The sequence below is a fragment of the Pinus tabuliformis genome, chromosome 1_1 (assembly GCF_031772625.1).
Source record: "Pinus tabuliformis cultivar Carrire ecotype Pingquan chromosome 1_1, CPIR1, whole genome shotgun sequence".
In the NCBI taxonomy this organism is placed as follows: Eukaryota; Viridiplantae; Streptophyta; class Pinopsida; order Pinales; family Pinaceae; genus Pinus; species Pinus tabuliformis.
Window position 1 is genome coordinate 616,653,169 of NC_142297.1, and position 25,087 is coordinate 616,678,255.

At 39.6% G+C, this 25,087-nt stretch overlaps 1 long non-coding RNA gene across 1 annotated transcript in view; it reads right to left on the reverse strand.

Annotated features, from left to right (window-relative positions):
* The window catches only part of LOC149214806 (uncharacterized), a 290,327-nt gene extending 267,943 nt beyond the window's left edge, over window positions 1-22,384 (reverse strand). Inside the window, exons 1-3 of the long non-coding RNA XR_016250424.1 lie at window positions 22,237-22,384; window positions 21,836-21,897; window positions 21,486-21,608 (exon numbers count right to left, since the gene is read on the reverse strand). This is a non-coding gene — a long non-coding RNA (uncharacterized LOC149214806). The remainder of the gene's footprint in view (window positions 1-21,485; window positions 21,609-21,835; window positions 21,898-22,236) is intronic.
* Window positions 22,385-25,087: the final 2,703 nt, after the last annotated feature.

Consider the following 25,087-nt stretch of genomic DNA (forward strand, 5'->3'; position numbering starts at 1 on the left):
TATGAGAGCAAAAATTCTTTTCATTCATCTAATGCCACCACATTCATGCTTTTGGTGCCCCTTAGCTCCTTAAAGGTGCCCCATATGCCCTCAATGACCAAACCATCAAAAATTACACTTGGTTTGCACCCACAACTTTGGGTGCAAAACCCACTGCTTGGGTACTTCGTCCACAAAGCCCATGTGGGTCAACCTTCTCCCAAACCCTGTACCCTAGGGTGTTAGGGTACCTACCAAGCTACACAAATCAACACACTAAACTTAGCAGAGGGGCACACAATCCACCATTTGCAGTTTTTTATTACTTCTCAGCAGAGGGACCCACAATCCACTAGTCTTGTGAGTTTTTTGTGGGCCCAAGTCAAACTCTTGAAGGGGTGATAAAGGCAACTGGTGGGTAGTTCGATTTAGCATCAAATTTGTGTGTTCTCTCTTCAACAAAAGACTAGAGAAAAATTCCAGCACAAGGGTTTTACCTATAGCGCAGACCAACAAGGAAGAAGGTGGTCATGTAGCCATCAAATTTCCAAATCCGATTTTCCAACTAGTAGTGCGAAAGTGCCTACGCAGAGTGCTTGTGTAGAGGGTCGTATGAAGTTGTACAGAATTAGTTCTATGCAACAGAGGGAGGTCGAGTGGGCTAGATAAAGTCTAAAGTGAGCGAAGAGAGGTCTTGGTCAATCTCTGAGTAAAGGGAAGGTTTTTCCCTCTTCTATGTAATTTTTTGAAATTGCATTTGTTGAAGAAAACAATAGAGAATAGTGTGTAGGTTTTCCCTAGTTGGGGTTTCGTGGGTAAATTTATGTTATATTATTTTTATGGTGTGCTTGTGTATTCAAGTTTGATTTTTCTGCTGCAATATTCAATTAGGAAACTCATTATGTTTGATGAATGATTTTTGAAATTTCAGATTCGGCTCTTTCATTTTCAAAAATTTCATTAAATTAGTTGTTGGGTTTTACAATCTAACATGGTATCTAAGCAAGTCTCTGATTGAAGACCAAAAGCCGTGTTTATTTTCACAAAGGAGCAACTTAAATTCAGTTTAGCACGTAGTTTATTAGAAGGACCTATGATAGGGTTTACCAGAACCAGCTTTGTGCAAGTTTTTTCTCCTAGCAAGCTCTGCGCTAAGGTTTCTGAGAGACACGAATAGCAGAATGGCATATTTGGCGCTGAGATTTGAGGACCACCTTGATGTGGCCTCAATTTTTTTTTCTTGGAAGGATAGGATTGGTGTAGTGTTGGAGGAGCAAGGAGTTTGGGAGTTTGTTGACAGTCCAACAAACCCTCAACAGTTGGCCTAGCACAATAAGATGGACGCAAAGGCCAAAAGAATTATTCTTGAAGGCGTCAAGGATCACATCATACCTCACCTATCCAGAAAGAAGACAGCGACGGCTATGTGGACAATCATCATAGGGTTGTACCATGGTTGGAGTGAGGCCAGGAAGCTGGTACTTAGAGACAAACTTAGAAACATCAGGATGGCGAAGTCTGAGTCCATGGTCTCATATCTCACTAGGTTCACCCAAGTGAGGACGAGCTTACTGGACTTGGGGAGACAATCTCAGAGAAAGACCTAGTCAGTTTTGCATTGTTGGGTTTTCCCAAGTCATGGGAAAACTTTACTAATGTTATCAGTGGCAGAGAAAACCTACCAGGATGGGAGAGGTTGTGGAGTGATTGTGTCCAAGAGGAGATTCGGAAGCAGGCCAAAGCTGGGTCTCACGTGAAGATTAAGGAAGAAGAGAATTTTTCCCTAGCTAGCAAAGGAGGCAAGGCCAAGGGTAAGAAAGGTGTGGGAGGGGCCGAGTCTAGCTCTAGAGGCGAGAAGAAGAAGAAATATCTTAGCAAGATAAAATGCTTCTCTTGCCATCAGTTTGGGCACTATTCTCTTGCATGACAAGCTCATTGGCTAGCATCATGTGGTATGTTGACAGTGAAGCTTTCTATCACATGACCAAGAACAAGGAGTATTTCAGCGAGTTTACTGAAAAGGACATGTGGTCTCACATAGAGTTGGGAGATGATGGTAGGTACCTAGCCAAGGATATGGGTACTGCCAAGTTTGAGGGTAAGTATGGAAATCCTCTGTACCTCAAAAGATGTTCTCTACATCCCACGTTTGAAGAAAAAGCTTGTTTTAGTCTCAACCTTGGAGAACAAGGATTATGAGGTTATATTCAACAGAGAAAAGGCCTTTATCAAGCCTTTCAACTCTGAAGCAACTAAGCAGATTTGAAAGCTAAGAGTGAAGAATTTGTACAGACTTTAGTTTCAGACAACCACATCCTTGAGAAACATAGGAGTTAGTGAGCATAACACCTTGGGGAGATTTGGCATAGGCATATGGGTCACTTACACCATGGAGCGTTGAAGATTCTGAGAGAGATAGCCACAGGACTGCCATAGTGTAGTGTTGATCAGCGTGACGTGTGCAAGGGATGCACACTTAGCAAGTATGCCAAGACATCCTTTCCCAGCAGAGAAAACAAGGCCGAGAGCATCTTGGAGTTGGTGCATCAAATGTTTGTGGACCATTCTCCTTTCCATCCCTTATGGGATACAGATATTATGTCACCTTCATTGATGACCACTCGAGAAAGACTTGGATCTTCTTCATGAAGAAGAAAGATGAAGTCTTCTCGAAGTTCAAGGAGTTAAAATCCTTGGTGGAGAACCAAACAGGTAGAAAGGTCAAACAATGGTGGGAGTACATCTCCAATGCCTTAAAGGACTAGTATGCCAAGGAGGGATAGCTCACCACACCTTATAACCCTTAGCATAATGGGGTGGTTGAGCACAAGAACCAGAGCATTGTTGGAGTGGCTAAGGAAATGTTGCATGACCAGGGGCTACCAATGTTTCTTTGGGCAGAGGCATGCAACACTGCAATCTTTTTGCAAAAGAGGAATCCACACAAAGTGCTAGGTAGAGTCATTAGAGGGGGCTTTCACAAGCAAGAAAGTCTGATGTGTCTCACTTCTGAAACTTTGGCAGTCTTGTTTACTGCCATGTATCTTCTGATAACTGGAAGAAGTTAGAGCCCACAGAAGAGAAGGGCATTTTCATGGGCTACAGTGAGACATCTAAGGCGTACAGGATGTACGTCCCAGCATTCAGGAAGACAGTGATCAAGCGTGATGTGAGGTTCGCGGAGGAAAAGACTCTCAGGAAGTCCTTGGAGTGTGAGCAACGTGCAACACATAAGGAGCAGCAAGCTCCCAAGTATGAGGCTCAACCAGCTCTTCAAACTTCATCACAACTAGTTATTAGGCAGGCCAGGAGGCACGCAAATGAGGAGAAAGCACAGGAACAGGAGGAGAGAGTAGAGCGAGTGGATCCCACGTAGAGAGTGACTCCCAACACAGGGAGAGGACGATCCAAGTGGGCAAATCAATTGATCAGGGAGGCTCATAAGAGAATTGGAGCCACCAGCTCCACATTCAAACAGAGAAAACAGCCACAAAGTTACACGAGTTACATGTCCCTAATGACTGAGTTGATAGACTCGGAGCCTTTTTGTTATAAGGAGGCAGCCTCTCAATAGGTATGGCGAGATGCCATGATGGAGGAGTATTCCTCTATCATGATGAATGATTTCTAGGAGATAGTGCCAAGACCAGTCGGAAAATCAATGGTTGGTTCACAATGTGTGTATAATATTAAGTACGCAGCTAATGGGAGTGTGGAGAAGTGCAAGGCTAGATTTGTGGCCAAAGGGTTCTCTCAAGTCGAGGAGATAGACTACGATGAGACGTTTGCACTCGTGGCCCGATACTCGTCCATTAGGACCATATTGGTGATTGCAACGCATATGGGGTGGAAGGTCCACCAAATGGACGTGAAGACTGCCTTCCTTAACAAAGTTGTTGAGGAAGATATATATGTTGAGTAGCCTAAGGGGTTTGAGACTTTCAACAAAGACACACATGTTTGCAGGCTGAAGAGCTCTTTATGGGCTCAAGCAGGCACTGAGGGCTTGGTATCCCTAGATAGATAACTACCTTCTAGGATTGGGCTTCACCAAGAGTGAAGCTGACCCTAACTTGTATTATATTGTGGTTGGGGGGCAGCCTCTCATTCTTGTGTTGTATGTTGACGATTTGATACTGACAGGGGACGAGAAGCTCATTAGTGACTGCAAGAGAGATCTTGCAGAGGAGTTTGAGATGAAGGATATAGGGTTGATGCACTATTTCCTTGGGCTTGCAGTATGGCAGGGTGATGGGGAAATCTTCTTGGGACAGGGCAGGTACACACAGGAGATTCTCAAGACGTTCCACATGCAGAATTCCAGGCCCACGACCACACCTCTAGCCATAATTTGGAGGAAGGTGGATGCTACCAGAAAAAAAAAAGCCGATTTGATGCCACTCTTTACAGGTAGCTTATTGGGTCGTTGATGCATTTGGTGAATACACATCTTGACATTTGCTTCACAGTTAACCAATTGATGGAGTTTATGGTTGAGGCAACCAAAGTACATTGAGTTGCTTCCAAGCACATGTTGAAGTATCTTAAGGGCATAGCAGATTATGGGTTGTTGTAGAGGTAGGTTGATGGTGTGATCCTTCAGGGCTTTACAGATCCAGATTGGGTAAGGGGTTCAATAGAAAAGAAGAGAACTTTAGGTTGTACCTTCAGTGTTAGGTCCACAGTTGTTTCATGGTTCAAAAGGAAGCAAAGATCAATGGCACTGAGCTCAGCAGAGGCCAAGTACATGGCTTCCAGCTTGGCATCTTGCGAAGCTATATGGTTGAGGAAGCTACTTGTTGGGTTGTTCAGTTAGAAGTTGGATCCCACAGTCATACGCTGTGACAATCAGAGTTGCATCAAGCTCTCTTAAAATCCAGTGTTTCATGACTGCTCCAAGCACATCAAGATCTGGTACCACCATATCAAAGATTGTGTTTAGAGGGATAACCCCAGACTCTAGTACATCCCTACAAAGGAGTAGACAACATATATTCTGACCAAGTCATTGGCAAGGGGCAGATTTGTCTACTTCAGAGATAAACTGGGTGTCGTACAGATCATCTTCCTCTCTAAGAGAGTGTTGAATGGAGTTAGAGGAGGAAGGGTCTAGCCAAGTTTAGAGGTGCACTAAACTTAGCAGAGGGACACAGAGTCCACCATTTGCAGTTTTTTATTATTTCCCAACAGAGGGAGCCACATTCCACTAGCCTTGTGAGTGCTCTATGGGCCCAGGTCAAGCTCTTGAAGAGAAGATACAAGTAGTTGGTGGTCAGTTAGATTTAAATTTAGCATCTGATTTGTGTGTTCTCGCTTCAACAAAAAACTAGAGAGAAATTCCAGCACTAGGGTTTTACCTATAGCGCAGACCAGCAAGGAAGAAGGCGGTCGTATAGCCATAAAATTTTCAGATTCAAGTTTCCAACTAGCAGTGCAAGAGTGCCTGCGCAGAGGGTCGTACGAGGTTGTATGGAACTAGTATTGTGCAACAAAGGGAGGCCGAGTGGGCTAGATAAAGTGTAAAGTGGGCACAAAGAGGTGTTGGTTGATTTTTTAGCAAAGGGAAGGTTTTTCCCTCTTCTATGTAATTTTCTGAGATCGCATTTGCTAAAGAAACAAAAGAGAACACAAAGTTTGCAGGGTTTCCCTAGTTGGGGTTCCCTAAATAATTTCTGGTGTATTTTTTTATGGTGTGTTTGTGTGTTCAAGTTCGTTTTTTATGCTGCAATATTCAGTTAGGAAACTCAGTATATTTGATGAATGATTTTTGAAAGTTCAAATTCAGCTCTTTCGTTTTCAGAAATTTCATTAAATTAGTTGTTGGGTTTTAAAAACTACCACCTAGAACTCAAGAACATGCAAAGGGTGGTATAAATTTGTAAAATTTCCACATGACAAAATGGTAGGTAAATACTAATAGGTCCTGTTACCCACCAAAATAGGTAACCCCATAGGAGAAAAACTTCTCACCTGCATTTGACAACTAGCTAGCAACCTCTGTCAAGCACCATTTGATGATGATATGCCATGTGCCTCCGCCATTTGCATCAACCATGTACCTCCACACACCTTGGCATAGCATTTGGAGCCCTAATTGGGAATGATTTTAGCATTTAGCGAGGCTACCAATCACACGTGTGGGCATCTTGGTCTAATTTGTCATTAAGCTAGTGGTTTGGCTTGTAACCCAAGTTCATTCTATGTCAAAATTGTTATTACGAGCTTCATTAGGCTAAATTAATTGAGGTAGACATCATATAAATAGAGGTCAACTTCATTTCATTTTGATCATCATCACTTGTGGATCAATTTGGCCCTCTTAGAAATTTCAGCCTAGCTAAAATTTGTCTTGTTTCTTGTGGATATGGGATCTATTGTGGAGTTTTTGCTTATGGAGTTATTCTCTTGTTTTGGAGATGTCATTTTGGAGCAATAAACAATCGGTTCATGTATTTTCTTGTAAGCATTTTTTGTATTGGAATATCTTTTATGGCTATTACATGGAATAGATATTGTTAGGGTTTCTATGTGCTCATAATTATTGAAAAAAATTCTATGAAATTTTGGCAATGGTGTTGTATGCGTTACCCTTGTAAAATTTGTGTGACAATCCGATGAGTGATTCTTCATGTTAAGCTCTCTTCACTGACTTTGCTCTCTCATAAAATTATAGCTAAGGTTTCTTATTCCCTTACTCCATTCTAGAGTTTAGTCTTTTCTCCTAGGTAAATCTCCCATAGACCCCATCACCTAAGGTCAAGGCACTAACCTTGTTCACATTGTTGATCACACCAATAATTATCTCCAACACACATTTTTCTCTCTTAAATTTGATTTTCAACCTCTCAAGGAAAGTCATTAGGCTAGGGTTAGGGATAGAATTCAAGTAGGGTAATGGGTTGCATGCATTGGCTTGTGAAAAGAATTAGAACATGGTTGTAAAGTCATTTCCTCAAAATCATCTTGTTCCCATGGCTAATTCTTCCATTCTAGGGCTGATGTCATTTTCCCTAGGTAATTTTTGCCCTAGCTAAGCCCTAGTCTTTCCCTAAGACTAACTTGGGGCTTGTTGAAGACTTGTGGTACCTGAAATTGATCATAATCAACTATTTCAAGCCTTGTGATCCTAGGTAATCTTGTTGACCTTATATATTCTAAAACTCTAGGTCATTTTGTGCCCTAATTAAGCATTTTGGAGAGTACGCATTGCCTTATTTGAGCTAGTTGAGCCTTGTTCTTAAGTTGAGTATCCCTCCTACCCTATCCTGGTCACCTCCAAGCCTTAGACTTGATATCTCTATTAGGTGACCTACATAGTGAAGCCTCCCTTGTGGTGGAAGTCCATAAAGAGCAAGAGGTGGTGGCAGTGGTGATAGTGGGCCACACCTCATACTGTTGTCACTTCGTCTAGCTCTTGCCTTATGAGCTCCCCTCACAAGGCCCACTAGATTTTGAGGGAACATTCTTCTGGCAACTCCACTAGGAATTTAGGTCCTTCCACCAGGGATTTAGGCCCTTTGTCTCGAAGAGCATATATCAAATGTCGGTAGAGAGAATGCACATACCTATCAAGGATGGTGTCTTTTCTTGGCTTATATCAATTAGGGATATCCTTGAGTAGGTTTTCAAATATTTAAGTAAATTTCTTAACAGTCTCTTTCTCAGATTTAGTGGCTTGAAGGAATTTCTCAGGAAGCATAACTCCTTCCTTGGCTATAGCCCATCTCTTGTTGAAGGCTTAGTGAAAGGTACCCTAGTTAGTGATACTGCCTTGGAGTAAACTAAAGTACCAATCTCTAGCACTTCCTTATAGAGTTAAGGCAAAAAGTGTCACTACTAGATCCTCTTCCACAATTAGCTTAGCACTCACTACCCAATAAAACTCATGCATGTGTTTCTTTATAGTGATGGCATCATAACCATTGAACTTAAGCAATGATTCACAATATTTCTCAAGTAAGGGATGCAGAGTATCGGGGAATTGGCTTACATCCAATGGTCTAAATTCAGCTATGAGCCATGGCTTGTCCATGGTGTTAGAGGTGGTTTTGTCTACAAATAGACTTCTAACCACGGGGCTCTTAGGGATCTCAGGGGATGTAGTTGCTTCAATGACCTTTCTGGTAGTCTTTCTCTTCCTTGGAGCTATGGTATCGTCAAACAAACTACCAGGTGTCTTAATAGGATTACTTTTAAGAATCGCCAGAAGAGAATCTATTTTGTCATTTGAAATGTTCTCTTCAAATGAAGTGAAGCTTAATCCTCAAATATCGAGGAGGTTGACTCAAATATTCCTCGGCGACAACACCAGAAGAATGTTGACGTAAAATCTAGTAGGCCTTATGAAGGGAGCTCAAAAGGAAAGAGCTAGACCAAGTGACAACACTATGATATGTGGCTCATTGTCACCACAACCACCACCCCCTGCTCTTTAGTGGACTTTCACCACAAGGGAGGCTTCCCTATGTAGATCACCTAATGGATATATCAAGTCTAAGGCTTGGAGGTGACAAGGATAGGCTAGGAAGGATACTTAACTTAAGAACAGAGCTCAGCTAGCTCAATTAAGGAAATGTGTACCCTCCAAAATGCCTAAAGAGCACAAAATGACCTAGGGTTTTAGAATAGACAAGGTCAATAGGCTTACCTACGATCACAAGGCCAAGAAAAGGCTTGAAATAGTTGAATATGATCAATTTCAAGTACAACAAGCCCCAAGTTGAAGCCTAGGGCAAGACTATGGCTTAGCTAGGGCAAAAATTGCCAAAGGAAAATGACATCAGCCCTAGAATGGAAGAATTAGCCACAGGAACAAGATGATTTTGAGGCAATGACTTCACAACCACGTATTGAATCCTTACACAAGCCAACACATGCAAACCTAGTTGAATTCTAACCCTAACCCTAGCCTAGCGACTTTCCTTAAGAGGCCGAAAATCAAATTTAAGGAAGAAAAATGTGTGTTAGAGATAATTTTTGGTGTGATCAATAATGTGAACAAGGCTAGTGTGCCTTGACCTTGGGTGATGGAGTTTATGGGAGATTTACCTAGGAGGGATCAACCCTAGAATGGATTAAACCCTAGCTTCAAATCCTAGCCTAGTTATCACTTTATGAGGGAGCAAAGTCAATGAGGAGAGATTAAAATGAAAAACCACTCACGAGATTTTCACGTAGATTCTACAAAGGTAATGCATAAAATACCATTGCCAAAATTTCATAGAAAGATTTTCAATAATTACTAGCACATAAAAACCCTAACAATATCTATTCCATGTAATAACCATAAAATATATTCCAATACAAAGAATACTTACAAGAAAAATACATGAACCAATTCGTTATTTCTCCAAAATGACATCTCCAAAACAAGAAAATAGCTCCATAAGCAAAAAAATCCACAACAAATCACATCTCCACAAGATACAAGACAAATTTCTGCTCAGCCAAAATCTCTAAGAGGGCCAAATTAATCCACAAGTTACAATCAAAATGAAATGAAGGTGACCTCTACTTATATGAGGTCTACCTTGTGAAAAATTCACTACTGAAATCCTATTGCAACAACTGGTATTATTTTTTCTAATTGTTAATTAAATTAGCAGTTTATAGCTACGACAACAACGAAATAAACACACTGCAATCTTCACAAAAATATTGCGGAAAATAATAGCACTAGAAACTGAGAAATATTCTAGCACACACATAAAAATTGACACAATTATTTTTGGACAAATGTCCCCGGAAAAACCCAACTTGGGAGAACTAGTGTAGCAGTTGAGTGTTTTAATTATTATGCAACAGTGAAATAATCTGAGTACAATCTGGATGTCGAAAACTGGGAATCCTATAGAAAAAATACTGGCAAAAATTTTATGAGCAAAATTACCCTCACTCCGAGCAATCCCGACACTTTACTACCCCTGAAAAGCAAGCCATCCACCTAGCCCTGTGCAGGCCTTGCATCACCTCTGCGCAATCCCTCAAACACTACAGCCTGGAACTTCTACAAATCAAGTCGCCTTCCCTTTTGTTGACTGGGAAACTGTCTCTCCGGCACTCTGGAAATGCTTTTCGGCCTCTAGAACTGAAAACCAACTTCACCCCAACAAAATTGAACTTCCTTCTAAAGCTTCTGCACTACCTCTGCGCAACCTCTTGGAGAAATTTCGGCCTCTCTAGAATGTACTAACCAAATCTTGAAAAAAATTCGTCCATCTTCACTATCCCTGCCCCTCTCTGCCTCTACTTCCTTCTCTAGCTCGAAAATCGAACTCTCCAAGGAAATTGATCTCAAGTATGTGTTCTCCATCAACCCATTGACTTCTTCTTATAACCTTTTGTTGGACCTCCAACGGCCAAGATTAAAACTTAATCAAGTGCTAAGATAATATTGGAGTCGATCCATGTGAGTTTCTAGATGATTCACACCTTATCTCAATTAATACTAATTGATTAACCAAATTTCCCAAGTTTAGACTTAGGAAATATTAAAAATAGGCGAATAATCTAATTGAGACACTTCTAGATGGAATTTCCAGAAACGATTTATGGGTTATGGAGAACTCCTTTGTTTTAGCCTCTTCACAAAGTTTTGAGACTAGAACACCTTTGATGCTACAAAAACTAACACTCCATCTTAGCGAGGAAGGTGTTCTAGTGTTGCACCACTGTCACAACACCTTGTCTCTGTATCACCCTCTGTCACACTGCTGATGTTTGGCCACTGTGACTGCCTGCCACTTCCCACCAACCACTGTGCAACTCTAATGTTGCATCTATGCTGTTGATGACCCTGCTAAATCGTTGTCAACTCTGCATCTACACTGCTACTCCCTCTCATCTATTGTAGCTGCTACTGGAACTAATGCAACTAAGAAGCTTCCAAAATAGTGAATCATTTGTATCTTTGTTGCATCTGTCTCCTGAGTCCTGACTGATACTAGCCCTTGCACTGTCCACTAAGGAATCTGCACTGTTGCTGACTCTGCGACTGAGCCTCCTTCTCTGTTGTCAACATTGCACTATGCACCTCAACCCCTGACTGCTACTAGTCGACAACTGTCATCTGGAATCTGACTGCATCAACTAACACTGATCCATCCTGCTACTGAATACTATGGGCCCACGTAGCAAAGTAATGATCCAGGAGGACACCTCAATAGACCCTACCCAACTCTGCAACTATGGGACTATAGCTCCATATCGCCCCACCTCACTCCTGGAGGTATAGGAGAAAACATAGCAAAACCTTCCTCCAACCTAGAGGGCAGCTTATCTATCTTTGCAGATGTTGTTGCCTAGTCTTGCTTCTCTTGCTTGTCCTTCTTCCTAAGAGGACACTGCGTATTGTAGTGGCCAAGTTCACCACACCTGAAGCACTTGACCATAGATAGGTCCTTCTTATTCTTCTTCTCCCTGTGTCCCTGGCTGGGACCCTTTGATGCTAGGGCCATATTCTCCTCTTCCTTCTCACCCTTCACGGCCTTGCTGCTGCTTCCGCTGATGGTGCTCTTTACTAGAGTCTGCCTCAACTCCTCCTGCTATAGATCAGACCACATCCAAGCAATATGTCTCTGCCCAAGATACTTTGTACAAACACTTTTCCACTCCTTTGAGACACTGTTCAGTGTCAATCGTACAAGCTCTGTTGGTTGAGTTGCCTCTCCAACTGTTAAAGTTGATCGCGGACCTCTGGTATCCTGATGAGGAAGGGATCTATGCCTTCACCCTTCTTCATCTTGATGCTTCTTAGCTTTTCTTGGAGAAACATCTTCCTCTGCCAGAAGAACTTTGATATAGATGGGAGAGAGCATCCCACATTTCCTTGGTAGTGTTCTTGCCAGATATATGTGAGACTATATGATCTTAGACTCCATCCAAGATCATCTGCTTCGTCTTTGCCATTTCTTTCCTGTACTCCTTCAGCTGATTTGCATCCTAGGGTACTGCTACCACGTTCTCTGCATAGGCTTTCAGGCCAAATTCATCCAGAAGGAAGGACATTCTAGCCTTCCAAATGACATAGTTGAAGCTCCCTCCAACCTATCCTGATCTCTAAGCCTAGTTGTGGTCATCTTTGAAACTGGTCGAAAATCTCCCTCTTCCTCTGCTTGGTTGTTGACTCTGTTATTCGCACGCCCTGCTGGAGTGAGAAAATCTATTCATAGCTACTCCCAATCTGCAACTGGAAAATCAGGTCTCTAGAACTTGAAATCCCTTAGATAAATTTCCCTTGTGTGTGCTTTTTCTCTTCCACCCGATGCTAATTTTGCTTCTACAAATTGCTGCAAAACCCCCTGCGCCCAAACAAGGAATTTTCTCAGCGAAAATCTGATTCGTTGCTGCTCCCTCTGCCTGTTGGAATCACTTAATTGACAAGCCAAATTTTTCTGCCAACCTGCACTGAAAAAATATAAATTCCCCATGCAATTCAATCTGCCTGGCTTAAGCTCTGCGCAGTCTCCAGAAATTCATCCTACAGCGAATTTCTACCTCCACTTCTGAGCTTCCCCGTCTGATCAATTTTGCTCTAAGACCATGTGCAAATTTCACTATTGAAATCCTATTGCAACAACTGGTATTACTTATTCTAACTCTTAACTAAATTAGTAATTTATTGTTGCGGTAATAACGAAATAAACACACCGAAATCTTCACAAAATTACTATGGAAAATAATAGCGCTAGAAACTGAGAAATACATAAAAATTGACACAATTATTTTTGGACAAATGTCCTCGGAAAACCCAACTTGGGAAAACCGATGCAGCAATTGAGGGTTTTAATTATTATGCAGCAATGAAATAATCTGAGTACAATCTAAATGCCGAAAACTGGCAATCCTACAGAGAAAATACTGGAAATTTTTTTTGAGGGAAATTACCCTCACTCCAGCAATCCCGACACTTTCCTGCCCATGAAGAGCAAGTCATCCACCTAACCCTGCGCAGGCCTTGCGTCACCTCTGCCTAGTCCCTCAAACACTACAACCTAGAACTTCTGCAAATCAAGTCGTCTTTCCTGCTGCTGACTACCAAACTATCTCTTCGGCACTCTGGAAATGTTTTCCGGTCTCTGGAACTGAAAACCAGCTTCACCCCAACAAAATCAAACTGCCTTCTAAAGATTTTGTGATGCCTCTGCACAGCCTCCTGGAGAAATTTCAGCCTCTCTGCAATGTACTCACTGGATCTGGAAAAACCTTCCTTCGGCTTCATTGTCCTTGCCCCTCTCTATCTCTACTTTCTTCTCTAGCTCGAACTCTTCCGACAATTACTGCTGCTCTCTGGAAAAGTGAACTCTCCAAGGAAATCGATCCCAAGTGTGTTCTCCATCTACCCATTGACTTCTTATAACCTTCTGTTGGACCTCCAACAGCCAAGATTAAAATTTAATCAAGGGCTAAGATCGTGTCAGAGTCAATCTGTGTGAGTTTCTAGATGATTCACACTTTATCTCAATTAATATTGATTAATAAACCAAATTTCCTAAGTTTAGACTTAGGAAATATTAAAAAATAGGCTAATAATCTAATTGAGACACTTCTAGGTGGAATTTCCAGAAACTATTTCTAGGTTATGGAGAACTCCTATGTTTTAGCCTCTCCACAAAGTTTCGAGACTAGAACACCTACAATGCTACAAAAACTAACAAATCCCATAATAACAAGTTTGACATAAAATGAACTTGGGTTACAAGCCAACCCACAAGCTTAATGACAAATTAGACCAAGATGTCTGCACGTATGAGCCATAGCTTTCTAAAACCTGACATCATGCCCAATTAGGGCTCCAAATGCTATGCCAAGGTGTGTACATGGCTAATGCAAATGATAGAGGCACATGGCATATCATCATTAAATTGTGGATGGCATGGGCTATCAAATGTGTTGAGAAATCAATGCATGTAGTTATTAGGGTTTTGATTCCTCTTTTCTTGATAATTACTTGTGATATGTGTTGGCTTCTTTACTTCTTTATTATGTTATCTTTCATCAAGCAATTACCAAATCAAAAAATGCATGAAGATCACAAGAACAAGAGACATAAGATGTAGGCACTCAACCAGGGAAAAACCCCTCTCCTAGGGGAAAACCCAATCAAACTCTTCTTCTATAATAGAACCAAGTCAAAGTGAGACAATCCAAGACCTTTTGACCAAGACAAAGACCTCCTCCAATCACCAAGTCAACCCTCCTTCCAAGTCTCTGCCAAAGTCAACAAGAGTCAACTCCTTAAAACTACTTCAATTTGAAATTTCGGCCCCCTGCAACTCAGAATTCCGAACCTGTAGTCACTGCATAAATTTCGGCCCCTAAAATTTACCCAGAAACCCTAGAAATCTCGCACGTGTGAAAGAAGATGCCCCAAAACTTCGATTTGTGTTCTTCCTTTGATTTGACCTTCTTGTCCTTGACTTCGCACTTCTTTTTCTCTTCCTTCACTGCAGATTGAACTTGTTGATGGATGGATGCCAAATAGGTCAAATTATCCTTCTATTTATACTACTTCCACAGGGTCAAATTGCCCCAAACAGGGTCAACTTCATCAAGGCAGGGTCGACTTGGTGAGGAGGTGAAATATGATTGTTTTGACTCAAATTAATTTTTCTTTACATGATACAAAAGCCCAAGAAGGGTCTAATAAATATGAAAATGACTCTTGTGACTCAAGAAAACCCTAGAAGCCTACAATGGAGGCTTTGACCTAATAAATAAGTAAAAGGAGCATGAAACCCATGCTTCAAAATAATTTTCTTTTTCTTCTTTTTCAATTTTACAATAAATACATAATGATAAAGTACAATAGCAATTACAAAGACCGATCATAGTTACATTCTCAACAAAATGTAGGAGAAAAGTTTTTCTCCTATGGGATTACCCATTTTAGTGAGTAACAAGTCCTACATATCAAGGTTTTACAATAGAATTCTATCTAATAGTGATACATTCATTAACAATAGGTATAACTACACAAGTTATAGAAATTCTAAAAAATCACCTTTCATACTACAACATTAGCATTAAGTGCATATTGAGATAGTGTTTACAATCAAGTAATTAAGGATAAGTTATAGCACTTTGTAAATTCCTATGCCTAGAGGTGCCCAAATAAATATACAAAGTTAAAGCACTTCTAATATATTCATCTTTCATGCTACAACATTAGCATTTCAGTTCATATTGAAATTGTTGAAACTTGATAGCACTGGGAGGTACTCTCACGTGCCCTTGGTGTTGGGTATGTGAGAGGAAAACACTCATAGAAGTGATTGTATGAGCTAAGTGATGGGGCTTTGTATCCATAGACCCATGGTATTCTGATAACCCATGGTATTTTGATGACCCATAATAGACCCATGGTATTACACCCTTTAAAAGGGTATAAATGATCCATCATGGAGAGGAGAATAATGGATGTTTCTTCTTGATTGTGGTTTTGATTTGCCAAGGAAACCGCAGCTAGGCCGATGGCTGGCAGGTGGCCAGCTGATTAATATACACAAAGCATTGCAAACAAGGAAGGTTATAGGGCCTGTGTGCAAGGGTTTATGGCCCAAAGGAAAGGGTTGGGTCTACACATTAGCAAGGACGAGGTTGTGAGCCCTACTGTGGTAGACCACAAAGAAAAGGGGGCCTATAGGTGCATCCACGAGAATGAAGCAAGGTGTCGAACCCTGTGGAAGGGTCTGCCTACAATTTTAGCATAGGCCAAGGCACATTTGAAGACCTTTGGATAGTCCACAGGTCAAGAGGAAGGAATCTAGACCCTAGTTTAGGGTTGAACATGTGGCAGGAACAATCCACAGCGAGAAGGAAGGATTAGAGGTTGTTGTTTGGAGGTTGAGACATCAGGTCGCAATAGAAGGAAAGGCCACAAGCTTGTTGAGTATAATCCACAGTTACAAGGAGGTCTGTTGAGGCTTGTAGGAGCCCTATGTGAGGATCGTGGGCTACAGGAGGCAGCCTCAGCAAGACAGACCAACATAGAAAGAAGTTTGAAGGTGGTTTGAGGATTTGAGAGGGTTGGGTAAGCCCCTTGGTGTTACAACAGTATCCTAAAGTGGCAACAGCAAGGTGGTAAACTGTTGTAGGGGTTATGTGGTAAAGGACAACCACAGAAGCATTGTTTGTAGGGCAGTGAGGGCGTGAAGGACTAACCCTTAGCCCAAGGAAATTGACAAGGGTCTTGTCTTGAATTTGGGCATATTTTCCACGGATTGTAAACGACCATTTTCCTTGGTACAACAACCATAGGATTCTTATTAAAGGACTGATAAGAAATCACTTTTGGCAATAAAATTGTGTGTTTTGTGTATGATCTAATTACTGGTATATTCTGTTGTGCTAAAGTTGTTTTAAAGTTAGGCATTTCAATGTGTTTATGTTTTCTATTTCATGAAAAGACCAAAACATAGACCAGATTTGGGTCTAACATGGTATCAAAGCATGGTCTCTAAGAAGGGAAGTTGATTTGATAATTGCACAAATGACAGCTGTGAGAGGGAGTTGTAGGAACTGTTGCAGGAAGCAACATTTTTTTGAAGACCCATGCCAAGAGAGTTGGCTAAGTATGGCAAACTACTTGTATGGGCCATGAAAGGCCAGGTTCAGCATGCTAAAGAGGGATTCAATCTTCAAAGGGAGTCAACAGGCTGAGAGGGAGTTAGCAGCTCAAAGGAAGACAACCTTCAGGTTCAGGGAATCATGGTACAAGATGGCCATGCAGGATACTCAAGAGTGGAAAGCCTCTAAGAGCAGGGTGTCTTCAAAAAAGGGTCCCTATCATACAACGAGAATTGGTTCTATGTCATATGGAGTAGTTGTGGTAGTAGATCAAGGGTGGAAATGTATTTCAAGTTTTAAGGCACAACCACTTCCAAATGGTGTTGTGAGGCTACATCCCTCGCTAAGAGGGAGTGTTGAAATTTGGTAGCATTGGGAGGTATTCTCACGTGCCCTTGGAGCTGGCTATGTGAGAGGAAAACACTTATAGAAGTGATTGTATGAGTGTATGAGCTAAGTGATGGGGCTTTGTACCCATAGACCCATGGTATTATGATGACACATGGTATTGCACCCTTTGAAAAGGTATAATTAATCAATCATGGAGAGGAGAATAATGGATATTTCATCTTGATTGGGGTCCTGATTTGCCAAGGAAACTGCAGCTAGGTCAAGGGATAGCAAGTGGCCAACTGGGCAATATACAAAGAGTGCTCCAAACAAGGAAGATCGCAAGTCCTGTGTGCAAGGGTTTAGGGCCCAAAGGAAAGGAAAGGGTCTACATAGCAACAAGGGAGGGACTGTGAGCCCTACTGTGGCAGATCGTAAAGAAAAGGGGGCCTGTAGGTACATCCACACGCAAGAAACAAGGTGTCAAACCCTATGGAGGGGTCGACCTGATATTTTAGCATAGCTTGAAGCGTGTGTGAGGAATTTTGGGTAGTTCGTAGGTTAATAGGAAGGAATATGGGCACTAGTTTAGGGTCAGACCCATGGAAAGAACAACCCACAGCTAGAAGGAAGGGTCAGGGGTTGTTGTTTGGAGGCTAGGACAACAAGCCGCAACAAAAGGAAAGGCCACAAGCCTGTTGAGTATTGTCCGCAGCTACAGGGAGGTCAATTGAGGCCTATAGGAACCCTATGCAACGTTCCACGGGGATGCGTCCCCCAGGGTGGGGTGCACGCACCCTACGCACCTAGGATGGGGGATGTATGGGGAAACCTTTCCCACGTCCTCCTTTTGGGGAGACAGAAGGGGGACGTTTCCCTAATGTGGGTGACACGACTCCCCCAAAAGGTTGCATCTAGGTGTCCCCCCTCCAAAAGGGTGAGGAATCTCCACTTAATTTTGCTTGAAAACAATAATTTATGAGTGGGAAAGGTTAATATTCAACCCTAGGGCCCCACTAATGCTATCTAATTAATGGTAATGTTAAATTATTAATACTTAAATTTTTAACATTACCATGAAATGACTCAGGATGTTTGACAGTGGTTCCAACCTCATTGAACTTTGTATGCAAAAAAATAGAATTTCATATCCCATTCAAAATTCAGCAGACTTAACAATTTTTAGGATTTCAAGATTGGGGGGATTGCAAGTTTTCCATTGGAGTCTATCAAGTATGAGGGTCTAGAACTAGCATTTAATCAAGAGCCCCAAGCCTAGAATCAACCCTTTTGAGGCGGGACATGTCCCCCTCAATTTTGTCTAATAACCCTTGAAATTTAAAAAAATAAAAACTAAAACTAAAACTAAAAAGGAAAATACATAACAAATATCAAAACCTAAACTAATTTGCAATTCCTAACTCACTCGTTTGACTTACCAAGCTCACTTCTACTTGGCTTACCACATAGTGTTATCTGACTTACCAATTAATTGTTGCCTCTCCTACCCCACAATGCTCCTTCAATGCTCATTGTCCATTTTTAATTTTCAGTTTTGACTTCCGAGTCCTAACTCTAGATAACGATGACCTTAGACTAATTCTTTGACTCGTCTCTCTTTACTATTTTTGAGTTTCAGTTATATCAATTTACCATTCTAGTCTTCAGACTTTATCTACTATAGTCTATTTTTATTAGTACTAATTAGATTCTAGAATGATGAATGATGAATTTGAATTTTAAATCAATTTTAATTTTGAATGATGAATGATGAATGATGAATTTAATTTTTAAATCAATGTAGATTCTAGAATGATGAATATGGATCAATGTATTTCATTATTAAATCTAGTGGTGTATGGATGAATGATATATGCATAAGTATGAATGATGAGTATGGATCAGTCTATTTTATGATTTAATTCAGTTCCTCAACGTCCCCCCCCCTCTCCCCCCTAAATTTCCATAAAATTTGAAGGTACTCCCACATGTCACCCTTGTGCATTTCCCCGCACCCGAAACCCCCTGTCCCAGAGTCTTGGTGGAACGTTGACCCTATGTGAGGGTCATGTGCTACAGGAGGTAGCCTCGGCAAGAAAAATCAGCATAGAAGGAAGTTTGCAGGTTGTACAAGGATTTGAGAGGGTTAGGTAAGCCCCTTGGTGCTACAGCCTACAGTGGTATCCTCCAGTGGAAGCAACAAGGTGGTGAACTATTGTAGGGGTTTTGGGGTGAAGGACAACCACAAAAGCATTGTTTTCAAGGCAATGAGGGCTTAAAGGACTAAACGTCAACCCAAGGAAATTGACAAGGGTCTTCCTTAGGGTCTTCCTTGTATTTGGGCATATTTTCTAGGGGTTGTAAAAGATCATTTTCTTGGTACAGGATCCCTAGGATTCTTGTTAAAGGATTGATAAGAAATCAATTTTTGCAATAAATTTGTGTTCTATGTATGATATTATTGTTGGTATATTCCGTTGTGCTAAAGTTGTTTTAAAGTGTGGCATTTCGATGTGTTTATGTTTTATGTTTTGTGAAAATGCAAAAACATAGACCAAACCTGGTGTGCATGATATTCTAATAGAAATAGTATATATCATCAAGGACTTCATTATAACTTTTTGTAAATCCCTATAGTTAACACCCTTCCACAAGTTTTTTGGGTTTTTTCTTAAAGTTGATTATTACTTTTCTTCTCCTAGTAAATATTTTGATATTGAAAAGACTATCAAAACTATGATTATTGCACGTCATGAAGCATCCAAGCTCACAAGCTTGCTCTAATTATTGTAAAGGAACTTTAGTATGAATATACAATCTGGCAAAACCCCTCCTTGAAAATTTATAAACAACTCATCCTCCTTCACAGACAATCTACAAAGAGGTGGATGGAGGGTGTCATACTCATATTGTCATACAAGATCCTTTCTATAGATTGGAGGAGGTTATGATTGATGTTGTTCATATGGGAGGGAATACTATGTGTTTCAATTATTCATAAGATTTCAAGCAACAGCTATGCCAAGATTTGAAATCACATTCTAATGGAAGTCGTAAAATTTCCACTATTCATAAGATTTCAAGCAACAGCTATGCCAAGATTTGAAATCACATTCTAATGGAAGTTGTAAAATTTCCACTCTTTTATGATTGGACGAAACCTCTACCTCCAAATCCAATGGAATTAGATTGATCACTAGAATATGCAGGCTCAAATGTGATATATGGAGTCTGGACTACGTTTACAAACTTTTGAATTTGTCTTCTAGTACAATGAAGTGATAGGCAGTTCTTCTATTTTTATCCACTCTTAAGATGGGTTTGAGTATGCCTAGAATATAGTATCTATGCTCAAGTTACCATGAAAAGGATCTGTATGATTTCGAAATTCACACATCCTTTACTATAATAATATGAAAACAAAGCAAGAGATCAAAATGTTTCAGGTAGCATTTCTACATATGGTGTCCAATGGACATTATGTAACAATGCCGCTCTGTTTTGGATAGCATTCATCTTCTCCACCAAACAAAATGCTTCCCCATTAAGGGCAGCGACCTCTACATGCCATGCTCTGACCCCAATTCTATCTCACACTTTCTCTTAAAAATCACAAGAAATAAGACATGATGTATAGCTTACACAGTTCCCTAGGGGATCCTATGTGGCTAAGAAGGACATTTCCTTGACTCATGATAACTAGTTGGGCAGTTCACTTAAGACTATGTAATACTTTCACCCACTCATTGAAGGTTAGATTAAGTAACCTCCCTCACTTTAAAAAGAAAAGGCACTATGTAAGTAACTATAATTAATCCAAAACTTTGTGAGGGATAAAAATGAAGAAACTAAATTTATCCATCAAAAATTAAAGAACTAAATGAAATGTAACATGTGAACTTTAAAGTGTATGACATTAATACAACTCAGAGCTACAATAACTGTCATAAATACCAACTATCATTTGACTTCAGGATAACGTTTCCTCTAGAACCATCTAGTTCCTTTTGTGAAATTTTGACTGAACAAGAAAAATTTAATATAAAATCCCCAATATGACATAGAGACTATAGGCCCTCAAGATTTATCTTGATAGAGTATAGAGAGGTGGAGGACAAGAAGCTGTTGATCACCAAGCAGATCAACCTAGTAACAACTAGCCATGCCAAGATTAGGCATATAACCACCCCAATTATGACCTACAAGATGCCCCTGCCCATGCCTATGCATAGTAAGGCAGCTTTTTCTTCTTCAAACCCATGGTCATTGTTCCTTCTAAAATTATAATGTGATTTAAATGAGTTGGTAATAATCGAAGTCTTTGAATTTTTCTTGTCTTTCTTTCTATTTTGATCTTCTAGAGATAAATAAAATTCATAAGATGTATTAATGCATTAAAATGTTTCGACCTAGTTTATGCTTGACCATGTATTAATATCTTTGCACATAAAATTAATGAATATGGACTTAATTAGAAGCAAAACTTGAAGTTATATGATTCTAGATTAGTTCACAGTAACAAATTAGTGAATGTTTTCTCTCTTTCTGAGAAATCGAGAATGATAACATTTGTACCTATCTATGGAGAGTATGACAAACAGAATGTGTACCTGTGTATCCAAGCAAAGAATGAGAGAGTGGGAGCTCAATATGGATCACCATTCACAACGTACTTCACACAAAATATGGATCATGTTCTTCATCTTCTCTCCTTCTCCAATATGTCATCTCATCTGCAAAATATTTAAACACCCCCTTAGAAAGCTTGAGAAAGAAATCTCACTCTAACACTGAGGCAGACACACACACACACAGACAAATATAGAAACGAATGAAAATTACAGCTCAAACTCTATTCAAAGAGAATAGAGTACTGCAAATGCTTTTAAAACCAGGCATGCTCTTGCACATAGAAATGATCTAAGCATACCAAACAAACCTAAGGACATTAGGCTCTTACCTTGAAAGAAAGGTATTATATTATCATCTCATCTTCATCCTCAATGGAATCCTCCTTTTCACCTATTGCAAATCAAAGTTTATTTCAACACTAAGCCAAAACCAATAAGCAAGCAAAGAAATTAAATGTAAATGAGCTTTCCCACAAGATGCCAATGATTAAAACCCTGGAGATTTCTCACAATTTCAGTCCAAAATCCATTTAATAAGTAAAAGCGTTTAACCTCTGATATGAATAACAACTCCCAAGGCTCTATGTCATTCTCTACCAAGGTTTAAAACTCAACTGAAATCTATAAATTAGGGAAAGAAAAATTAACAAAGTAAATCACCTAGCCAATGGATAAAAATGAAAAAGGAAAAAACAGCCAACGAAAAGCACCCAACCAAAACAATGTGTACCTATATTCTTCAGCAGACTTGTATCCATGATTCCTTCCAAAAGCTCGAACAGATAATGGTACTTATAGCGCTCCATACATATTAATGCAGGTCATTCGCTAACGGCAAAAACATATCCTCTGTTGTACACCCTACAACAAAATAAAATTACCTGGAAAAAAAATGTGAACACAGAAATACTGAAGAAATTAAGGTTAACGCTCATCATCTAAGAGGTCGGTTGTTTACCTGACCGAAGGCCTTGCTACATATTTATTAGATTAACATTATATGTACCTGCAGAGACCATGAGATACAACGATCAGTGAATGTTTTTGTGTCTTTGGGAAAGCAAGATTGGAAGAGTCAGTGCCTTACTCGTTATAATGAAAAAATGAAAATGTACGGACATCCTTTTAGCACGGTTATACTCTGTCCTACTAAGAGGTTGGGTTTTTTTACCTGAGCGAAGGATTGGGTTTATGTCCAAGTGCTTGATGGGCTCTCTGCACAGCTCGCGCAGATAAGCCAGGCCCCTGGCAGTCTCCACTGCCACGTTGCAACACTGTTCCCACGTCAAACACCGACGGCTGGCTGCACGACGGTTCGCCTGCGTTGCTATAGATTGACAGAATATGTGCCTGCAAAGACCATGAGATACAGAAATCAGTGAATAGTTTTATGTTTTGGCGAAAGCCAGAGTGGAAGAGTCGGTTCCTTCCCTACCTATTATAATATTATAATGAACCTGGAGGGAAGGCGTACGCACGTCCTTTTACCCGTTTATACTCTGTCCTGTTTCTTTCTGCAGTGTCCGAAGTTCGCTGCTAAAGACAAGAAGAAACAGGAAATTCTTCTATTGTAACAGGTGGAGACTCCTTCCCACTTGTTGCCAATATTATCAAAGCCTCCTCTCCACCTGTTACGAAAGAGAGAGCAATGAATGTTTATATGTCTTGGAAACCGAGAATTAAAGGATCGTGGTTTACCTGACCATTAAATGATGAGACAAAAAGGTGTACGAGCATCTTTTGGCACATTCGTATCCTGTCCCGCGTGGAAATCTCATTACCCCAAATTCACAACAAATCATAGAAACACCATTTTAGAAAGATTTGAACACAGCGTCTGAGGCAAATTGAGACAGATAAACATAAGGCGGGTGTAGAAACGGAAGCAAAAATTCAAAACCCATAAGCAAGAACTGTCAAAGAAAATAAAAATATTCTATGATTAAAGCCCTTGCAATTCCCATAGCTTCATTGTGAAGTAGAAATAATGAAGAAAAACGGTTTAATGATTAGGGCTTTATTCAGCTAAAACTAGAAAACAACTATTAACCATTATCTACCATGAGGCTTCTCACTGTACAGATTTATCTGGAAAAACTACCTGAATAAAATATAAATTGGAAAATAAGTGCATACTTGCCCTTCCACCCAATGGGTTTCAGCTCCAGCTATTCTCCTGCTCTACATTCCAGTAACAAAATAAAATCACCCAGGCACTTGATGCCAACACGCAGGGTAAAAGACAGAACGATGAATTACAATCATAACGAAGAACAACACACCAATTACAGTCAAAATGGAAAAACCGATGAAAATTAGAAAACTACAACAAAGATGCATGGCCATGCGAAGAAAACAAACATCAACAGCAAAAAGACAAGCCAATGCAATGCACAGAAGCAGCAAAAGAAATGAAAGTCTGCACTTGATTTTGATATGCGAGAATGTCATATATATACTCTCCCTTTCAAACGGTCAAAGGCTCAAAGCATTATGAACGGAGAGCTTTTTAGTTTGGTAAGCAGAGAGAGCATTCCATTCCCAACGGCATGCACTTACAAATTTGAATTCGCTACAGGAAATGGAGAAAAACAACCCTCTGCTTTTGAATTCGAAAGAGAGAAAAACAACCCTCTGCTTTTGTAAATATTCTTTGGCCAGCTTTTGTAAATTTTCTTTTCGTCTGGTATTTTTTTTTTCTCTCGTTTCTCCACTGTTTTCTAATAACGTTTATTTTGTTTTAAATTATAAATAATTTTATTTAATTTTTAATCGATTTAATTAAAAAACAAAAATTATTTGGATTCATTCATCACCCGGAAGCCCAATCACAAAATTCAAAAAATCTCTCTTTACCTCTTTGGAGGTTGCGTCTCCCTCCCATGTGCCTGTTCTTTCACTTCGATACGCTCGGTGGCCTGGCCTTGCGTGCTCCAGTCCCTTCTTTAACCTCGCCTTTTAAATTATTAATATTTTTATTTTATTTTCAATGTTTTAATTATTAATTTTTTGTTTAATATTTTAAATAATTTTTATATTTTAATTATTAATTATTTATATTTGGTTTATAATTATAAAAAATTTAATATATTTAACTTTTAAATATAAAAAATTTAATATATTTAACTTTTAAATACAAAAAATTTAATATATTTAACTTTATCAAAATCTATGTACATCAGGGAAATATTTTAAATGATTTTTTATATTTTAATTATTAATCATTTATATTTAGTTTATAATTATAAAAAAAACTAATGTATTTCACTTTATCAAAATCTATATACAACAGGAAAATATTTTAAATGATTTTTTATATTTTAATTATTAATCATTTATATTTAATTTATAATTATAAAAAATTTAATATATTTAAATTTATCAAAATCTATATACGGAAGGAAAAAACTTCGTATGGATGAGACAGTAGAATAAGAATATTTAGCTACTAAATAAAGAAAGAGGGTTAAATAAACTATTTTATATTTATTATTAAAAAAAGAGTAATTTGATTTTTAATATATTTATTTGTATTAATAAATTTGTTATGGAATGTTTGGATGGAGAGGAGTAGTTTATGG